Source organism: Leptinotarsa decemlineata, unplaced genomic scaffold (genome assembly GCF_025532065.1).
Source record: "Leptinotarsa decemlineata unplaced genomic scaffold, Ldec_3_MD MMD2_tig00026314_RagTag_RagTag, whole genome shotgun sequence".
In the NCBI taxonomy this organism is placed as follows: domain Eukaryota; kingdom Metazoa; phylum Arthropoda; class Insecta; order Coleoptera; family Chrysomelidae; genus Leptinotarsa; species Leptinotarsa decemlineata.
In genome coordinates, this window is record NW_027412684.1 from 8,884,991 (window position 1) to 8,901,330 (window position 16,340).

At 37.0% G+C, this 16,340-nt stretch overlaps 1 protein-coding gene across 4 annotated transcripts in view; it reads left to right on the forward strand.

The window, feature by feature from the left end:
• Positions 1-24: 24 nt before the first annotated feature.
• The window catches only part of LOC111506102 (uncharacterized), a 259,371-nt gene continuing 243,055 nt past the window's right edge, over positions 25-16,340 (forward strand). The window contains exon 1 of one of the 4 annotated variants that reach the window (XM_074181729.1): positions 25-206. The gene's annotated coding sequence lies outside the window, so the exon portion shown is untranslated. The remainder of the gene's footprint in view (positions 207-16,340) is intronic. The other 3 variants (XM_074181728.1, XM_074181732.1, XM_074181733.1) reach the window with 3 other exon arrangements.

Here is a 16,340-nt window from a genome sequence, read left to right on the forward strand (position 1 = left end):
ATTTAATTTTTGTTTTATTGTATGAAATCATCGTTCAAGCATTATTTTGAACACCAGAAATCTAAGTATCATTGAAAATTTATAAATATTTCATTTTAGTTTCATGTGTTATTTGTTGTTTTATTATATTCCTAGAACGTGATTCCAAATTAGTTTCAAACTTGTTTTGTGATTGTGTGAGGATATCAAAATGAACCGTTTTTAAGGTATGTATAATGTTTAATGACGTGTTCTTGTTATTGAGAGGTGAATTGATCTACCTTAAAGGTAGTAAATTTTCAGTTTATTTCAAAATGTTTCTGTTATTCATGTGCCATTGCATATATCAAGAAATAACGTGTATTTGCTCTTGAAATCCCCCAGTATTTTTGAGTAGTAGAATCCTACCCCAATGCTTCAGTCCCTTCCCTGTTTACGGAAATAATCTCATTCTAAGGGGATAGTTGTAGGGCTTTTGTGTAGAACCCATTCATGCTTTTTATGTTTATCAACACAGGTCCGTATCTCAAAGTCGGGTCATTGACATTTATTTTGTTCTCAAATTGTTTAAACACCCAAATGCTGGAAATGCCAATCTAATGAGTTGAACTATTTGATGAAAAGGCAAAGGGACGATGTAGATACCTGAAGATGCCGATTCGAAATAGTACAAAACGTTGCATCTGGGGATTTCTTAAATTAAGTCTTTTTCACCTGGTTTGTTTGAAATTCATACAATGTCATTGTGAAAAGTTTTATTTGTCAATTAATACCTGTTTACAAGACATTTTACTTTGAAACATTTCATCAGTTTATCTGCAATGTTTGAATAAGCATTGCGAACGTCTATTACTACAAATACATCTAGAGCATATATATCTTCTTACCTAAAGAGTTTTGGTAGGTATTTAGTATTCAGTAAGGTTAGTATTTCATTAATGTGCCAAATATTTTATTTTGAATCCACCCTTCATTTATCAAAATTTATTTACAGGGATTCCATGTATTTTGTAGTTTCTTGTTCTTAAGTATTTCAAAACTCATTTTAACTTAAGAATTGGACATTTGATCAACAAAATTATTTACTGATCAATTCACCACTGGATACCTGAATGCAAGAAAATTATTGAAAGAGCATATGTGAAACAAAAATGGACAACAAATTTTTCACCCCGTTTGATTTGAAAAAAATATAAAATATAGAAAATAAAGTGGTACCTATAATCTGAAAGTACATAAAACTTGATTACAAAATATACCTACAGCTACATTTCTGAAGCACACAACCTTCCGTTATCAATATATATGAATCGGCTATACAAAAGTATTGAACTTTCTACAGGGTGTTACGTTTTTCGGGTCCTAACTCTTTCAACCCTTCCGAATTGTTTATGTCATTGATTACTTTGCATAAAAAGCTGATTACTAATTATGTGTTCAAATATTTTCGTCTTGTGTTCAATTTTGATATTTAACACCATTAAGGAGATATTTATGGTAAACATGTCAAATTCGATAAGTGGAATTTTGAACCTGTGGCCCAAAATTAGTCTATTGCATTAGTGTCACCAGGAGATGTCTCACTTCTCTTGATGATGCGAACTTGGTAAGCGAAAAGCGGGTCGAGAGACAGTAATTTGTTCTGGTGAAGCGAGTTTTCAATAGAACATCTCAAATGGTAAAAAACAACAGAAACGAATTCAAATCTTCATGTAAATTATGACAATGAAGAATCATCACAAATCTCATTATTATTTCTATCGAAAACTGATACACATAATATCAAGATTGCCATACAGAACTTGTAATCATGATGGAAACCGACATATCGGCATTTCTTTTTTAAATAATATGTTTCAAATCTTAGCGGCAAAATTTGAGGTCTTGTGGTATTACTTATAATAATTTATTGAAAAATTATTAAGAAAACAGGATCCAAACAAGCTATTATCTCAGTTATATCTTGAATGGCGTAAAGTATTGAAATTGGGTGAGAGATCAGAATGTTTGAAGAACCATCAGTTTGTTTTTTGATGCATAATAACCAGTGACTTAAAAAAAAATGGAATGGGTTGAAAAGGTCAGTATCCGAAAAAAAGTAACGCTCGCCGTCTATAGAGAGTTCACTGCTTTTTATAGTCGCTTCATTACATTGGTATATCATGAGGTACTGTGCCAAGTTCAAAACTGTTAGTTTCAGAAACGTACCATACGTACAATATTTTATTTTTTGTTCAATAGGGAAGTCTTTTCCATATTGAAATTCCTACATAGTCCTTGCACCGTACAGTGTGCCAAATTACGTTTTGTTGAATAAATATTTCGAAATTTTCTTCCGCTTGATGTTGGGCTCATTAAGCAAAAACTTCGGATGCGCAAAGATTGGCAGAGAATGCGTGACTCCGGTTGACAAGCGTATTAAAGAGTTCACCAACATAAAGTGGAGGGAAAACTCGAAAGCCTCAACGTACACGACCACTCTTTGTGAAGGATGGCCAAAAGACTGGAAAACCGGTTTGAGGCCATCCCGACTATAGAGAAACGTGAGTGCACGCGGTGACGGACCACCAAAAGGCTCAGTTGTTTGAAGAGTACTTTACCAATGTCCACCGAGTTGAGTCCGACGTCGGTGAAGAAAACAGAGCAACCACTGACACTGCAAACGACATCATTAGTAGATCGGCTTCGACGATACCGGACATTGCTGAAGCGGATCTCAGACGTCGAGGAGTTAATCGCAACCATATAGCGCCAGGGGAAAGACTAAGCCCCAGGCGTCGATGGAAATGAGGCAGTTCTGCCGCGCAATCTGCCGCGAAAGGATGTACAACTAGTACTTATAGTCAATGCTATAATCAAACATCAACACGTAGCATGCGGAAGTAGTACTCATCCATAAGTCTGGGAAACCAAAAATGCTTATCGATAGCTATCGCCTGATCTCGCTGCTCAGTGCTGGGGTGAAGGTCCTGCACGTCATCTTGGTTTCTTTCAGGCTGGAGCCTTGCTCCCCTACCCTTTGGACTGGTTTTCGTCAGAGAGAGACAAATGGGTCATAGTGCCGCCCTTCGCGGTGCACCCCTACCTGGCTGGGGTGAGATGGATAAATATATTATTCATCTGTTAACGGAGGACATGAGGGCCTCATTCGACAGAGTGTCGGGGCCTTCTATATCGGGAGGGGTCGTCTACAGCATAATCTATAGCTTTCCTGACTAACGGGTTATCGTGCGTTTCCACACAATCTAAAACTCGCCGATTCCTCGACTGGATGGACTGCTGAATGGAAGACAGCTGCAAATCTCTGCGAATGGCTACGTTCCGTACGAACCACGGAGCATTCACAATCATCCGTAGTATTTTGTTTTGTAAAGTCTCCAAAATGGAGATGTTGGACGGAGCCGCTTGTCCCCAGACGCCTGAAGCATACATGATGACAGGCTTGAACATCGTGTTGTAAATCGTAACTTTGTTTTTAAGGCTTAACTTTGATCTTCTGTTTATCAGAGAGTACAGGCTTGCCACCCGACCCTCGATCTTAGCCTTCACGCTTATAAAGTGCGGGTTCCAGGTGAGCCTACGATCTATTAGAAGACCGAGGTACTTTACCCGCGCCTGCCAGTCGATCTCCCTTCCAGAGATCCTCACTTTCCTAGCCGGAGAAGATATCGTTCTTCCCATGGTTATCGCATGAGTCTTTTCCGGGTTCACTCGGATCTTCCACTCAAGGTACCAGCGCTCGAGGTCGTCCAATGCAAGTTGCACATAGACGATCCCGAGCTCCCGACCCATGGAAGATGAGAGGAGAGCCGTGTCGTCGGTGTAGAGGTATATCTTCACATGCTCGGACTTCGGAAGGTCGCTGGTGTAAAGAGAATACAGCGTGGGAGAGAGCACGGCCCCCTGTGGCACTCCAGCGAGGATCTCTCTGTTGTCAGACAGAGAGCCCACTATTCTATCCTGGAATGTTCTGTCTTTCAGGAAAGACCCAATCCACCGGATCAGGCCCCGGAGCAGGTCGAACGCGATTAAACTACAATGTTGGAATTTGTCTCCGGTTTTATATTATCATAGGAAGCGTGGCTTCATTTCTCTCTTCATTTCTTCATTTCTACTCTCTTGAGTAGACTTTTTCGCCTGGAAGATAGGATGAAACTCATTGCAGAGGATGAATTAGGGTTCCGGCAAGGTCGGAATACGACTTCCCAACTGATCCGGGTGGTTCAACCAGGGAAAAAATACAGTTATGGTCCTGTTGGATATCCAAGAAGCTTTCGATAGAGTTTGGATAGAGGGATTTGTCGCCAAGATGTGGTCCGCAGGCATGCCCTTATTTGTGATTAGGATTCTTAAATCCTACCTGAGCGACTGAACTTTTTATGTGAGAGTGGACCATTTCTCGAGTAAGGTGGCGAAGTAACAGCTTTAGATCCACATCGGCAGGTTGGTCGTGCCGTACTTCGATCGTAATGAAATCCAGGTTGATCCTAACAAAACGGAACTTGTCAACTTCTCGAAGAAATTTACTATCGTACAGATCTCCGTGAAGTTGCGAGTCGAAGGTTACTGCGTTGACTAGCAGAGGAACATCCTACCTTGGCTATCCAACGAGCGGGTGCGGCGGTAAAACACACGTATCCGTTCATTGCACGGAATTCAAAGCTTGGTAGTGACATCAAGCTGCTAATTTTCAAAAAAGTAATTAGGCCAGCTATTTTGAACGCTTGTCCCGTATTCTGCAGCCTCAAGAGGACTTCTTTGCGGAGACTCGAGACGATGCAGAATAAGGTGATCCGTATTTGCACAAACAGTGACAGATACATTTCGTTGAATGACCTGTCACTGAATATATCAGGAGGCTGTTTTATAAATTCTTCAAATTTTTTCTGCTGAAAAGCCTGCTGACGAGGGACGTCACGGCGCTTAGGTGTTATCATAATTAGCTCCGTAAACATCAGATGATTTATGAAATGATGTATATCTCCCATGAACGGCGCGAATGCTATCGCGCTTAGTTCATGTAAAAGCCTAGCTAAGATAATTTACGTATTCTTTTGATATCAAAATTACCTTTACCTGGCTTTTTCATAATTTTTTTCCCAAGAGGATAGTGATAAACTTGTAACACCCACTTATTATATTCAGATATGTAACCATCACCAATGTAATTAATGGTAAAAAAGAATAATGAACTCTCAACGGATACCTCTATCACTCGGAGTACCACAAGGTTCAGTCTTGGGACCTGTACTATTCCGAGTATATATAGATAAAATTGACGAATATGTTCCTGATGCAAAGTGTGTGAAATTTGCTGATGACGTTGCCACGATTGTAACAGGCTCCGACCAAACAAGTATACAACGAAAATGCGAGCAAACAATGAGATCATTGAACTGGTGGTTTTCCAGTAATTCGCTTGTTTTCAATCCAAATAAAACAGTAATTATTCAATTTTGTAATTATCAAAAAATTCTTGACCCACTATATATTGATGTGAATAATCAGCTGCTTCCATTGTCAAAAAGTACTAAGTTTTTGGGTGTTGAAATTGACAAAAATCTTAATTTTAAAGTACATTGTGATGGCCTCATACCAAAATTGCATTCTTTAGCATTCAAGCTACGAAATCTTAGCTATATTCTCAGTCTAGATCAACTAAAAATTATATACTATGCTGAAGTGGAGTCGAGATTGCGCTATGGTGTACGTTTCTGGGGTTGGTCAACCAACGCAGGTAAAGTTTTTTTGGCTCAAAAAAACATCATCAGAAGTATCACTGGTATAAGTTACATGGAGTCCTGTGAACCTTTTTTCAAGAAATTACAAATACTGACTTTACCCTGCTTGTACATAATGGAAATTTGTGTCTACGTTTTTCAAAATAAAAGTCAATTTCCTTTAATAGGCTCTACTCATACAATTAACACTAGGCCAAAAAAAATATATCAAGTTCCTCTAGCTCGAGGGCGGATTGCTCTTAAAGGTCCTAATGTTGCAGGTCCTCGTTTGTTCAATATTTTACCAACTGAAATAAAAGAAAGCAAAACATTAGAGATGTTCAAAACAAAGATTAAAAATTTTTTAGTTCTGAATGCCTATTACAGTGTTGATGTTGTGTACAGTATTTAACGTAAGTGTATGTGTGGTGTGTGCATGCGTTTTCGTGTGTGCTTCTAGTTTTAGTGTAGTAGTTTATAATTTTAGCTTTACTGACTATTCCTAATACAATTACTTATGAAATTGTCGAACAGGAAAATAAAGGATTTGATTTGATTTGATGACGTATCGGAATCGCAATATCTCGATAAAGTCTTAGACTGAATGATGAAAAGAGGCTCTATTGGACAGAGAGTCACCCGCCAACACCAGCGGGGCCGCCTCCCATCACTTCACCTTGCGGACGTCCTAGGGCTTGATATTGAAGTCTCATCCTGCTGATCTTCCGTTTCCTTTACCAATCCATTTCCTTCCCCCTACCACTTCCGTCTGTGGGAGAGATGTAAATATTGTATATTGTACTCTGTACATTGGACCTTATATTTGTTATAGAGAAACAAAAGAATTTTGATTTTGATTTTTTTTAGTGCACACATAACATTTGTTGACTTGCATAATGTAACTCAAACGTCAAGATTTGAAAAATCAAAATGAAAAATCGACCTATTTCGTAAATTTTCAATAGAATTGTTTATTTAGCTCATAATGAATTAGGAAGTTATTTTATGGACACCCTGTATATTTGTGGTGATCACATTTGAAGTGAAGATATTAAATGAAAGGTTGGAAATGGTAATTTTTTTGAGAAATGGAAAGTAGTAATTTACAGTAAAATCCAACTGAAAAAATTTGCATCAACTGGTTTTTTTTTTTGGTGTTCCGTGCTACGTAGTTCGGTCTTTGGATATTTCTTCTCTCTCGAACCATTTGAATATTGATTTATATAATTGGTTGAATAGAATAAAACAATCCAATCGATTGCGAAATTCCTGTCGAGTGAATGGCACACTAATAATGCAATAATTATAATTCACACAGAATGAATAGACTTTGACTGCGTTGTAGGTGTATTTTTTATGTGTAGAAAGTAACAAGGAAACGGGACTCACGACAATCTTGGCTCGGGTTAAAGGTTACTAAAGTTTCTTAGTTTCGGAATTAACCTACTTTTACACGTTGAACAGTATCGATTTTTAGTAAGCGAAGTTTATTAGCCATTACGTACCTTTTTTTAGTCGGAGTCGTGATATTTTCTACTGTTCAGTATAACGCTCATTCAGTTCCTCGTTTTAGGAATCTGATTAGTACGAACTTTATGTTGTGTATATCTTAGCGCCAGAATGCCCTAATTATTCAAATAATAATAGTAATAATGATAATAATACTACTTCCATCGGTCCATTTCTTTTCTGCATCTCAACATTGTCATTATACGTTGCGTTCAGAAATACTCGAGGGTATAACTGTGGCAACTCCGGAAACCTGAGACATTTGTTTCATACGGGTAATCTTAAACTCTATGCCTCTGGAGAAAATAATCTCCATCAGTCCTTGAGGGTGAATTCGGGATAGACAAATGTTCAACGGTCCATCTAAAGCATCCTGCATAATCTGGACGCCGAAGAGACGTATACTTACCTAGGGGTGGAACAACGCCACTCACAAGAGATATCAACAGTGAAGAACTCTCTCCGTGGCAACTATCAGCACAAACTCCGACAGATCTGGTCGTCGGAACTTTCGGGGAAGAACACAGTTGCTGCTACTTTTATTTGTGCGATCTTACACTACTCACAATGAAGTGGATTTGGGAGGAGCTGTATCAACTCGATGTAAAGACCCGGAAAGTGATGCATCTCCCTATGAGTTTGCATCCAAAATAGTTCGTCCTACGATTGTACTTTCCCCGACAACAGGGAGACCTTGGACTTGTGAGCTTGGAGTGTCTACTGGATGGAGCCTGTAAAGTCATCAGGAGTTCAGATCCCTTTCTCTGCATAGTCCGCGACCATGAGAGAGCTGGAATTGCGGAGCATTTCTCTTTAGGGCAGCTGTCTGAGCGGCTGATGAACTCGCTTTCGTTTTCTTGACGGTCTCATCCTATATCCATTGACATAACGCGGCCCTAGAGTACTTTATCAACATCTAACGCACTTTTACGGTATTGACGAGACACCGGTGTTGCCCTACGATCCGGGGGATATTTAATCCGTTGTGGGGAACGAGAAGTGCCGTATTTATTGCAACTATCCATTCCCCATTCTCAGTATCATACAAGATAATAAGCCTAATGTAGCTCTCCTCAGCCATCAGAGCAAGACTATATTTGTCGTGGAGTTTTCAGTTCTCGGTGAGACGAATATCGTCAACCACTCTGTTGAGATGGTTGTTCTGATTATTGGAATCCTTGGTGGAATGGTGCCCTCGCCCTTTCTACTCGCAAATCTCAAGATCATGCTGTCCTTCTTTTCTGAGCAAATTCAGAAGGATGTCATTCTTCGCTCATTGTGCCTGCATAAGGCATTCGATTCTTGGACCCAATGATCATCAACCCTGCATGGTATGGAAAGTGGTCGTTGATTGATAATGCTGGCGCTCCCTCCCGACTGTGGCGGTGCTTCGAAGGCAGGGCTCGACCAGTTTACCCTTCGGCGAAAAAGAAAATAATAATAATGAAGATAATAATAATAACTTAATTCGTCTTTCAGATCATTTACATGATATTAGACATCATATATAAAACAACTTATAGATACTTGATGAACATCTATTATAACGTATTTCCACTTGACATTTTGCAAAACCGCGACACGTGTTTCGCTATACGATAGCATATTAGGGCATCACAGTATTCAGTATTGTGACAATACTGACAGAACTATGACAGGCACAATACTCAGTACTGTGACGCCTGGAGATGCTATTGTATCGCGAAACACGTGTCGCGGTTTTCTAAACTGTCAAGTGGAAATCTCACATTGAAGTGTTTTTTTATACGTTGAAACGTCAAATGAAGTAAAAGAAATGCAGTGTTTTCTTCATCTCCTGATGATGCCAACTTGATTGGTGAACAGCGCGTAAAGAAGAATATTGATGTTTTGGTGACTGGAAAAAGCTTGTTTTTGGACTGGAAATGAATGTCAAATCCACGGTGGTTCTGCTAATTTACTAGACGGGTCAACACACAGATGGCGCTACTAGTATTGAATCGATATGATTATTAGTTAACCCTAACCTTCAAAAAACACGTGTACAAATTTCACGGTGAGCTCAAAATCGACCGAAAATAACAACAAATTGATGATGCTGAGCAGTTTTTGAAACTTCCACCCCAAAAACCCGAATATGTGACAATGGATGAAACATGGATCCATCAATCATCAATAGCGACTATTACTTAGCGTTATTGTACCTTTGAAGGACGAAATCGCGAAAAAACGGGCCCATTTGAAAAAATAAAGTGATGTTTCATCAAGACAATGTATCGAGTCGCAAATCAATGAAAACGATTGCAAAATTGCATGAATTGGGCTTCTAATTTTTTTCCGCATCCACGGTATTCTCCAGATCTGACCCTCAGCGACCTTTTCCTGTTTTGAGACCCCATGAGAATGCTCGTTGGAAAGAAATTTGGGTTGATGAAGAGCTAATCGTTCATATTCAGGCCTATTTTGAGGCTAAATCGTACTATAATAAATATAGTTTGAATAAACTAAAAAACATGCTTTTAAAGAACATCGAACTAAAAAGTTAAAAATATATATTTTTTAAATAAGCTTAAAACAATAACGATCGAAAAATACTAGTATTTTTGTGAAAAAAGTCTGGGCGCTAGAAATACAAAAAATATGTCACAAAGCGCCCACACTTTTGTCACAATAATACTAGTATTTTTCGATTTTGTTTTAAGTTTATTCAAAAAAATAATTTTAACTTTTTAGTTCGATGTTATTTAAAAGCGTGATTTTTAGTTTTTTTAAACTATATTAATTTTTTACTTTTTAGTTTCATATGCTATGAAAGCATGTTTTTTAGTTTTTTAAACTTCATTTATTATTTTTATTTTTTTTTAACAACTTATCAAGAAGTTTACGTACAGCGCCATCTGCCCGCGAATAGATCAGGAAATATCATGGAGTTTACGTACAGCGCCATCTGCTCGCGAATAGATCAAGCAATAATATCGATAATTCTGTCAATACAGATCCCGAGCTTGGAAGTTACAAACAAACATACATACAGGTGAAGCTAATATAAAGCGTGTAAAAATTGTAAAGCGTGTAAAAATGGTACCTGAAATTGTATGACCGCTTTAATCTTTGTACCGCCCTCGAAGGTAACTATATTGAATAATACAATCAAATTTTATAATTTTTTTTCTCTATGTTAGTCTACGAACTCTTCAGCCCAACTGATTAACAGTGTTAATGGTAAAAGTTTCATGGTCAAAAATCGCCACTCGATTGTTTTTTGTTTCTTGCATCTTTAATTTTGGCACAATTAAATCTTAAATTTTAAGTTCCAGAATAGTTTTTTTAGCTTCACAAAGGTATTTTTCTAGTTATGAGAAAGCCTGAATTTCAAGAACTTCAAAAGTGATTTTTCATTATTACTAAATCTTAAGGAGTGGTTTAGAAAAGCAACAATTATGTTGGAAGATTTCTTTGAGTGATACAAAAAATTAACAATATTCAATTTAGTTTCGTGGGTCAAATTATTCATATTATCCAACAATAGCTTTTTGAGGTTTCAATTTGAGTTGTTTTTAGATTCACATCTTCTGTCTTTGTCGTAATACTTTCAGTTGGAATGAAGATTGATATCAGCGGTTGGGAAAAGTGAAATCGCATCAGTCATTCAAATTGAATTCGACTAATCCCCTTAGCTAACGATCCACATATATCTGAATGGTAATCATATTTTCAAAAGTGTTCCAAAGTTTCTATGAGGCGGTTCTGTTCAAATACGAAATAGCCGTGAATCACGAACAAATATCGCAAGTTCGGAATAACCCGAATGAATAATGAGGATGAAAATATAACCAGAGCAAAGAATCCAACAGACCGGCAATAATATAATATATCTTTATTTCAAAACACAGCATTAGAAATGTTTAGGTAACCATGAAAATTTTCAAACGTTGAAAATTCAATCTGCCTAAAGCAAATTCAAATCCAAGATAGAGTGGATGTAAACATTGACATGCCCTACGCACGTGATATTGAAAATCCCAAGAATTGGCCAGAGTCGTATTCAGAACCAACATCTTGTTGATCGCAAATGCTGTATCATACTTAGGAAAACTTTTTTATTATAACGAGTGAAATGCACAAGTTTTGCAGTTTAACGGGAAAAATGCAGATAATATGTGTAATATAAAAAGATTTTCATTGGATTTTTCACAGCGCACTCAAGCATTATATGAAAAGAGACGTAATTATTTCTTTATTGATAATTTTTATTTTATGTAAAATCAAAAGGAATATTAATCAAAATTATTCAACTGGATGAATTCCAATCTGAATTATCAGTGGCTCGATTTGTGCCTCTATTATGTTACCAAGCTTCCAGTTCTTTGTCTCGACTTCCGATATCACATGCCGAACACACTTCTCCCATTTCTCCGCTGTGACTCTTTTCAAAGCCCCATCAAAAAGTACTTTGAGATCTGCAAATTTGAACGTGGTGTTATGCTGAGCTACAAAATTCTTCACATCCGCCTATATTAACTCGATGGGATTGAGCTCGCAGTGGTATGAGGCAGACGAAGGACAATTTTGTTTTGGCCTGCTGCCATCTCATCGACTATATATTTTTAGTATTCAAGCTTGCGCTCCTTGACAATTTTTAGTAGCTGTACTCTTAGCATTGAGTCTTCAAAGCTTATATTCTTTGATCGCAGCCAATTTTGGATTTCAACCTTCTTTGAAGACGTTGTCGGAATCTTCTCTAACCGTCGCGAATAATAAGGTGCATTGTCCATTACAATCACAGCATTATCCTCCAGATGGGGTAGAACTTTGGAAAACCACTGTTCGAAAGATTCACCGTTCATTTCTTCGTGATAATCTCCAGTTTTCTTCGACTCGAAACACCACAGCCCTTCAGCAACAAACCCATTCTCATTGCCGATGTGACAAATAATAAGCCGTTTTCCTTTACCTGAAATTATGAAGAGGCATGTAAGTAAATAAAACAAATACGAGGCTTACTTTTTATATATTGGGATTGAGGCAGGTCTTGATATAAATATAAGTTTACCTGATGGATTTGTTAATTTGGTGGATAGTCCATCTAGAAAGGCCCTCCTAGATGAGGTCACAGTTTCATCGACCCATACTTATGGGGTAGTATGACCAGTATTAACCCAGGTTTCATCCATATAATAAATTGCTCTCTGTTGTTCCCTATAATATTTAATTTTGGTCAAATACTCTCTCCTCGATAACACAATTTCCTCTCTATCCAATAATAAACTATTGCGCCTTCGTTTTTTCCATACAAAATTCAAATGTTTCAATACTTTATGGAATGTTGACCGCTTAAAACTTGGCAATAAAACATCTTCATTTATTTCTGTGAGTACTTTGTCTATCGTGGGTATTTCATTTCTGAAAAAGTACTCATGCACTTTCCTCCTGATTGCATGTTTATCAGCATCATCTATTGATTTTATAATGGTTTGACGATTCTGATTTGTATTCGGTTTGGAAAATGTATGATTTTGTTTATATTCCCGTGAAGCATTGTAAATCGAAGCGCAACAAACTCCAATTTTATCGGAAACTTTCGATACGACTTCATCCTTAGTCGATGTCTCAATTTCTTCCATCTCTTTCTTGAACACATTTAAAATCACTTCTTTCGTCTCAACACTCAGATGTTTTTTTTTATCGTTTCCTGGCTGGACTCAGAGGATAGCTCACAGTGTCATCAGTAGTGTCTGTACTGGACATCTTGGAAAACAAGTTTAAACAATATAGGTACTATTATAACGCACGCCACACAAACACGCAAACGACTGATTACAACCCTGTGCTGGTACCGAACTCGTACCAAGAAGGCGAATTCACCAATGAACGCTGCCCTTTCCATCTGACACTGGGCTATCACGTGAACATCACGCTTCGGTTTTGTTTTGTTTTACTCTATCTTGGATTTGGATAGACTTTAGATGTATTGAAACTCGATAAAAACTGAAGATTCGGTTAGTAATCAACCGAAACAGCTAATATAGAGGTAATGATGAAATTGCTATTGTATTTACGTCGATTTGCTTTTGTGGATTACGGATTTGGCTCTGCAAAACTAAAACTCATTGACAAAATATTATCCGGTCAAATTAGATAAAAAAATAGGAGTGAAGGTACAAAAACTCGCACCGAGCTCAAATGCTGTAGGATTGTTCAAAACATTATCACAAATGAATTCCAAAAAATCCTCATCGATCAGATAACTGGAAATAAATTTACTCGGGGTCAAAGGTCAAAAAACGGAGTTTTCACGATTTTCAGCAAGACGGTCAATTTTATACTAAAACTAGTTCAGACAAAAATTATAGATCAGATAATTATCTATAAAAAATGTCTTAACACTCTTTTTCCTAGAGTCACCGTTTCTGAGATATAAAAATTCAAAAAGTTGGAAGAGTAGTAATAGTCATAATATGCACACGTTATTTTATTTCAATAGATCTTTTAGTCTGTCCATACTATTTTGCATCGCAGTCTTTGCATTTTTTAATTTTGTAAATTCCAGACTTTTCCGAATTTTTGACTTTTTCATTTTGATACCACCTTCATACCTAGTTCCTAAAAGTTCCTATAAGTCCTAGTTAAAATAAGATATAGGGAACACTTAACATGTGTTTCGATCACCAAGTGATCATCTTCAAAAGGAAGATTAAACTGTTTATAATAAGCTTCCTTTTGAAGATCATCACTTGTGACGTGTTAAAAATGACGATTTGGTGTTGAGAAAGAACTCCAGTAGGTAATATTCATTACTACACCAAAGGTTCCAAACAGTGCATCATAAACACTTAGCACACCTAAAATATGGGAGATCAGAAAAAACAGCAGTCGCCCATCATATTTTGCTACAAAACCATTATAGACTTTAGTTCATTAAGATTCATTAGACAAGTCAACAACAACAGGCATCTAGATGCCTATGAGAGTGTAGAAAAAAGTAAACGTAGTGGACCAATACTTAATAGTATACTATACAGTGCATTTCTTTAATGTTCCCTCCCTTTTATTTATTGAACGGTTCAACTCAAAAATTGAAATTTGGAATAATGAAATGAATGCATGAGCACTTTATTTTGAAGTGAAACTGATAGATGAATCTTTCAAGATGGCGACTGGGCGCTATCTGGGGAAGAAATTAAATGGAAAGGGGAGTCTTGTGACTAATCTTTTTGAAGCTCCCGACAAATGCTTCACTATCACAGAATATAATGTCAATATCTTCAACTACTACAAAATGGCGGAACTTTTAATAATTGTCTGAATACATTGACATTTAACTACATAATATGAGGTAATAAGCTTGAGGTCAGTTCAGAAGATGCTCGAAATGGTTGCCTTGAATTTTTTGACATATGAACAGCCTATTCGATATTTCACGCCGAACATTTTCAAACACAGTAACGTCAATATCTTTACAAATATTTATTATTCTCTGCCGTATATCCAATTTTGAAGCACGTTCAGTTTCATACACTTTTTGTTTCAAATAGCCCCATAAAGAAGTCCAAATGGCGAGCTGGCCATTCTGTAGGACCTCGACGGCCAATCCAACGACCGGGAAAAGTAGTATCCAAATAGTTTCTTACTTGTCTGGAGTAACGTGGTGGTGCTTCATCTTGTTGGAATACAATGTCAGTGATGAGGACGATGTCAGTGATGAGAGGGTCAACAATAGTTTACAGCATATTCAAATAAAGTTCACCTGTTGAATTTTAAGCAATGAATAGAGGTCCTACAATATGGATTCCCAATATTCCTGCCCAAACGTTAATTTTTTCTGGATACTGGGTATGTGTTTCCCGGAAAACGCGAGGGTTGGTGTCACTCCAATAACGGCAATTTTGTCTGTGAACATTGCCGTTTGAAAAAAATGTACATTCGTCACTAAAACAAATATTGTGGAGATAAGTAAGATGCCTTGCAATGTTTTCCGCCATGATTTCGCAGAATTCTGTTCTTCGATCAGGATCATCTTCAGTTAATTGGTGTAACATTTTAATTTTGTATGGATGATACCTATTCCTCTCCACACAGGAGAAGGAGACACCTCACAAACATTCCCGACGGAATAAGTAGACTTCAGGATTTACTACCATCTCACCAATTATTTGCACTTGCTGTCCTTCCGGAATGGACGGATGACCTTAGGGTTTTTGTTATGTACACTACCGGTAGTTGTGAATTTGAATACAAGTTCCCTAAAATATTTTCTACAGATAGGACGATTCGAAAAACGTTCATTGAAAATCCTTTCGGTCTCGTGAAAGTTACACCATAAATAAAAATCGCTTCAATTTTTTCTTCCATTGGACGAGAATTGACCATTTTAGAGACTGTTAACGTGGTACCTTTTTACTAAGTAAAACCGAAAACTAAATGAGAATATTCTAACTGAACAAACATTTTTTGTCGTTTTTATAAACAAAAAATAACTTAACAAAACTACCGGGTTGTTAGAATTGCCATATAAAAAGAATATGCCAGATAAAAAGAAATATTTCTAGAAATATCGATATTAATGTTTGTCTTCAGGAAATTATTAAATGTTTCGCCATTTTGTAGTTGGTGAAGATATTGACTTCATATTCTAGAATTGGGAAGTATTCGTCAAGAGCTTCAAAATGATGTGTCTCAAGACCCCCTCTTTCCATTTAATTTTTTTTCCCAGTCGCCACCTTGAAAGTTTCATCTGCAATTTCATTTGAAAATAAAGTATTCATGCATTCATTTCATTATCCCAAATTTAAATTTTTTGAGTTGATTAGTTCATAAAATAAAAGGGGGGGACATTGAAGAAATGCACTGTATAGTTTATGATGAACTGTTTGGAACCTTTGGTGTAGTGATGAATATTACTGGAGTTTCCTTCCCAACAGCAAATCGTTATTTTTAACACCTCGACACGTGTTTCAATCACCAAGTGATCATCTTCAAGAGGGAGATTAAACTTCCTCTTTCTCTAAAAATAACGATTTGCTGTTGGGAAAGAAACTCCAGTAATATTCACTGTATAGCTTGTTGGAAAAATATTTCATTATCAGATTTATCTGACTGTTAGATGATGCATTATTGTAAAATTAATTTAAGGCTAGTCGATAAGACAACATT